The 5,796-nt window shown below is 38.8% G+C and overlaps 1 non-coding gene across 1 annotated transcript; it reads right to left on the minus strand.

Annotated features, from left to right (window-relative positions):
* Trnal-caa (transfer RNA leucine (anticodon CAA)) lies at nt 1-73 on the minus strand. Its single transcript has one exon. It is a non-coding gene; the product is annotated as a tRNA-Leu (tRNA).
* Between the last annotated feature and the right edge of the window lie 5,723 nt (nt 74-5,796).

A 5,796-nucleotide genomic window follows, 5' to 3' on the forward strand; every position in this document is an offset into this window, starting at 1 on the left:
TGGTGGTACTAGGGATTGAACCCAGGGCTTTGTGCATTTGAGGCAAGCACTCTACCAACTGAGCCATATCCCCAGCCCCCAACCTCTCTTTTCTTTATACTTTGGTCTGACCACCCGCTGAGCTCACAATTCCTAACCATGTTTCTTGGTGGATCATAGATTTGATTTGTGTCTTTAGCTTAGAGACATCAATAGGAACTTGTGGGCTGTTTTAACCCCAATCATGAAACTAATACCCTAGTTCCATTATGGGTGACTTCCTTGCTTCCTCCTGCAACTTCTACCTCTCTGTTTTTGTAAGTTGTCTCTAGGTCAGGACATGAGTATTTGCAAATGTTCAAAGGAGATTTCCAGAGACAACTGGGAAGTGAATGAGCAGAAAAGAATGGACACCTTCTTCTTACTGATAAGCTGCCATAAACCAGGCGGTGATGTTGAATGATTTGCCAGAGATTTTAGAATCAGAAAGACCTAGACTTGATTCCCAGCCCTGAAACCTCTGACCTTAAGCAAAATACCTGTTTTGAGTGAGCAAACACTCATTTGCCGAATGAGGATAATCTTGCTTTCTTTACAGGGTTGTTGTGAGAAAGTATATCTAAAGCACTAGCATGTTCTGGAACACGGTAAACAGTGAGTAAATGGCTTTGATTACAAACAGGTAGTTTAAAAACTTTTGTTCCTTTTGAAAAAATGAAGAATTGAAGAAGTATCTAAAGTTATCTTATTGGCAGGAGCTATGTCAGATCCATAAGATTCAGAATATCTGAGTACCTGAAGGACAAGGCAAAATATATTTTCTTCAAGCAAGGAGAACAATGTATAACACTTTAAAGTTTAACAAAAAATAGCTATGTGGGGCTGGGGTTGTGGCTCAGTGGCAGAGTGCTTGATTGGCATTTATGAGGCACTGGGTTTGATCTTTAGCACCACATAAAAATAAAATAAATAAAATAAAGTTATGGTGTCCATCTACAAAATATTTTTAAAAATTGCCTATGTAGGGGTTGGGGTTGTGGCTCAGTGGTAGAGGGCTTGCCTCTTATGTGTGAGGCCCTGGGTTCGAGTCTTAGCACTACATCTAAATAAATAAAATAAAGGTCCATTGACAATTAAAATAAATATATATTTTTAAAAATTGGCTAAGCACAGTGGTGTACACCTGTAATCACAAACATGCAGGAGGCTGAGGCAGCAGGAACATAAATTCAAGGCTACCCTTAGCAGCTTAGGGAGACTCTGTCTCGAAATAAAAAATAAAAAGGACCAGGAATGTAGGTCAGTGGTAAAGTACCTCTGGGTTCCATCTCCAGCTCCCCAAACAAACAAACTCCAAAACAACAACAGCAAAGATACTTGACTGAATTACTTATCAGCCTATATTTATTACAGGAATTACTTATCAGCTTCTTCTTTGAAGTTGCACTCAAAATTGGTTTTTTTTTAAACTTTTATGAGTTTTATTTATTTATTTTTAATTTATTTTTTGGTGTAGATGGACACAACACAATGCCTTTATTTATTTATTTTTTTATGTGGTGCTGAGGATTGAACCAGGGTCCTGCCGTGCTAGGTGAGCGCTCTACTGCTGAGCCACAATACCAGCCCCAAAATTGGTTTTTTAAAAATATTTTTTTAGTTGTTGATGGACCTTTATTTTTATTTACTTATTTCTATGTGGTGCTGGGAATCAAACCCAATGCCTTACACGTGCTAGGTGAGCACTCTACCGCTGAGCCACAACCCCAGCCAGCACCCAAAGTTTTTGTGAAGAACTTAATTCTATTTCAATTCGGTTACTCCTAAACTGGGAATCTGATATCAATTCTAACTCTGAAAGTTCCCTAAGTTCATACATTTGCAAGCAATATCAATTGGTTTTCTCCTCCTCCTCCTCCTCCTCCTTCTTCTTTCTTCTTCTTCTATGTTGGTACTGGGAATAGAAACCAAGGGCACTCAGCCACTGAGCCACATCCTTAGCCCTTTTTATTTTTTATTTTAAGACCGTTTCTTAGGGTTTCATTAAGTTTCTGAGGCTAAGTGTCTTAGGGTCTCATTAAGTTTCTGAGACTAGCCTTGAACTTGGGATCCTCCTGACTTAACCTCCCAAGCCACTGTATATTACTTCTTTATCTATTTTTCTAAGTTCTAGGTTTTTAAAATATTGATTACAAGAAGGCCTATCCTGATTTCAGAAGCATTTAAATGTGAAAAAAACTTGAGACTTATATTTGAAGACATATGGTTTTTAAAATGCTACTGGGAAACACATGAGGAAGTGATTAATTTTGTCTGGATGACAAGGTGACATTTGAGTCTAGTATGGGAAGTTGTGTAGGAGTTTCCCATGCAGATAAGAGGCTAAAGGGTATTCCAAGCCAAGGGAAACCTCTATTATGGTGCTTATCTCAATCTATTCTGTATATTGCTCCACTCCCACCAGCTTGTAAATTCCTTGAGATCAAGAACAAATTTGATTTCCCAGAATGACCATATAGCTCGTTATTTTGCCATTTTTTTACTAGTTCATTTCATATTTATTAATTTTATTCATATTTATATTTACTGAAAAAACAGTATTTCTTGTAGCTCATTGTAAAAAACTGGTAAATTCAAAGAGGCAAACACCACCCCACACAAATTTCTGGCAGTAGTCAGAGGCGGAGGCAATGAGGTTGTTTGTTTGTTTGTTTTTAGTACCAGGGATTGAACCCACGGGCACTTAACCCTGAGCCATATTCCTAGCCCCTGCCTCCCCACCAACCCCCTGCTTTTTAAATTTTTTTATTTGAGATAGCGTTTTGCTAATTGCTTAGGGTCTCACTGAGTTTCTGAGGCTGGCTTTGAAGTTGCCATCCTCCTGCCTCATCTTCCTGATCTGAGTTGAAGAAGTATCTCAAGTTATAATAGTTAGAGCACTATGGCATCTGGAAATGCAATGAGTTTTGAAGTCCATAACATAATATAAAGAGGAGCTTAAAATGACAGCTGGGGCTGGGCGAGGTGGCCCATGCCTGTAATCCCAGCAGCTCAGGAGGAGGAGGCAGGAGGATTGCAAGTTTAAAGCCAGCCTCAGAAATTTAGGGAAATGCTAAGGAACTCAATAAGACTTTGTCTCTAATAAAATACCAAATAGAGATAGTGATGTGGCTCAGTGGTCGAGTGCCCCAGAATTCAATCCCTGGTACCCCAAACAAACAAAAAACCAAACAACTGGCATAATGAAAAGAAGATTCTGGGCTGGGTGTGGTGGATTACAGCACATCTGTAATCCCAGTGACTGGGGAGGTTGAGGCAGGAGGATCACAAGTTTACAGGCCAGCCTCTTCCCAATTTAGTCAGACTATCTCAAAATAAAAAGCACCCCTGGGTTTAATCCCCAGTATCCACCACCTGACCCCCATCCAAAGGAAAAAATAATAATGGCTCTCAAAGTCTGCAGCTTCAGATGTGGCACTGAGAATGGAACCCAGTGCCTCATACATGCTAGGCAAGCACTGTGCCACTGAGCCACAACTTCAGCCCCAAGACCTATTTTAAATACATAGTTTCAGACTTAGGTTTTTGAGTTGAAACCTTACCAAGTTTATGCATGGAAGTGGATCATCTAAATTTCATAATATTTTTTTTTTGTATTGTAGATTGAATTCGGGTACGTTTAACGACTGAGCCACATCCCCATCTCTTTTTATATTTTATTTAGAGACAGGGTCTCACTAAATTGCTGAAGCTGGCTTTGAATTCGTGATCCTCTTGCTTCAGCCTCCCAAGCAGGTGGGATTACAGGCATGTGTCCGGCTAACGTCATTATCTTTATATATATATATATATTTTTTTTTTGGGGGGGTGGGTGGGTAGGGGTGGGGGTGAGGAGCTACTAGAGATTGAACCCAGTGGTGTTTTACCACTAAGCTTCATCTCTGACTCTATTTATTTTTTACATTGAGACAGTCTTTATCACTGATCTACATCTCTAACTCCTTTTATTTTGTATGTTGAAACAGGGTCTTACTAAATTGCTGAGGGTGGCTTTGAGCTTGCAATCCCCTGCCTTAACCTCCAAAGTTGCTGTGATTATAGGTGTGTGCTACCTCACTTGCCTAGTTTCATTATATTTGTAAATATATTTGATTTGTAAGGAACAAAACTTTGAAAAGTTTCTAGGTCAGACAAGTGAAGGAATTAAAAAGAAAATCTAATATTTTTAGGTTTAGGTTAAAATTACGTTTAGGTTATAAACATAATTTTAAATGTTTGATGATGCTGGGTTAAGTTAATGAATGGGATAAAAATGATTTGGTTTCTAAACAGTGATTAGTAAAAAGTGCTAGACTTAGAATAATAAAACTTGTAAGCTTAATCTAAAAGCCTAAGAAGAATGCTCCAGGCTCTCTGGCACATGCTTATAGTCCCAGCTGCTCCAGATGCTGAGTCAGGAGGCTTGCTTGAGCCCAAGAGATAGGCCAGCCTGGGTAATATAGCAAGACCCATCTTAAAAAACAAACAAAACAACTAACAAAATCCCCACCAAAATAAAACAAAAAAAACCCTTAATAAATAAATAACTTTTGATTTTGTAGCTATAATAAATTAAACCCTTGCCCCTTTATTTCTATGGGGATATTTTGTTCTTATAGGATTTTAAGTATTTCACTTCCATAGTTTGAGGGCTGGGGTATAGCTTAGTGGTAGAGTGCTTGCTTGGCATGTGTGAGGCCATGGGTTGAATTCCCAGCACTGTAACAAAAAAATTAAAGGAAGAGTGAACAAATTGAAAATGGCTAAAGCAAAAAGACTGGTCAGCTTGTAAAGAGGTTTATTTGGTATGTTAAGGAACTTGGACCATATTGTGACTGAAGTAATAGGAAAAGTATAGATTTGAAAGATGAACACATTGCATTTGCACTTTGGAAAGAACACTGTGATAACTTTGAGGGTCTAGTTGGCAGAAGGGAAAACAGAGATGATGATAATCTAAACAGTGTAATCACAGGGGCATAGAGACAAAAGCTAGACATTTCAGAAATAACACATGTTAGATGTAGGGCATGAGACAAGGAGCCTGGTGTGTCCCACTGAGAATTGAGTACTTCCATTAATAGAGACTATAGCAAAAGCTGATCAATGTTTGACACATGGAATTTGAAGTATCTGCAGGATAAACAGATAAAAGTGCTCATTAGACAGCTGAATATACGGAGGGGCTTCCAGACAGTCTGGTTTGGTGATAGATATTTAAGGAAAGAAAGAAAGAAAGAGAGAGAGAAAGAAAGAAAGAAAGGGAGAAAGAGAGAAAGAGAAAGAAAGAAAGGGAAGAAGAAAGAGAGGAAGACAGGAAGAAAGAGGAAGAAAAGAAAAAAAAGAAAGAAAAGAAAACAAAGAAAGAAAAGGAAGGAAGGAAGGAAGGAAGGAAGGAAGGAAGGAAGGAAGGAAAGGGCTGGGGTTGTAGCTCAGCGGTAGAGCGCTCACCTAGCACGTGTGAGGCCCTGGATTCGATCCTCAGCACTACATAAAAATAAAATAAAATAAAGATATTGTGCCCAACTACAACTAATAAATAAATAAATATTTTAAAAAAGGAAGGAAGAGAGGAAGAAAGAAAGAATTTTTCCTTCGATTACCATGCTTTCAGGGAGGTTTACAAGGTGTAGGGCATTACCATGCTTTCAGGGAGGTTTACAAGGTGCAGGGGAAAGAGGCATCCCCAGTAGGGCAAAGACCCCCTTCAAACAAGAACTTGCAAAGAAAAACGGCAGGGAATCAAAAGAAAGTTTGGGTAAACATGTTTCTGCTTTA

The sequence above is a fragment of the Marmota flaviventris genome, chromosome 2 (genome assembly GCF_047511675.1).
Source record: "Marmota flaviventris isolate mMarFla1 chromosome 2, mMarFla1.hap1, whole genome shotgun sequence".
NCBI classification, from domain to species: Eukaryota; Metazoa; Chordata; class Mammalia; order Rodentia; family Sciuridae; genus Marmota; species Marmota flaviventris.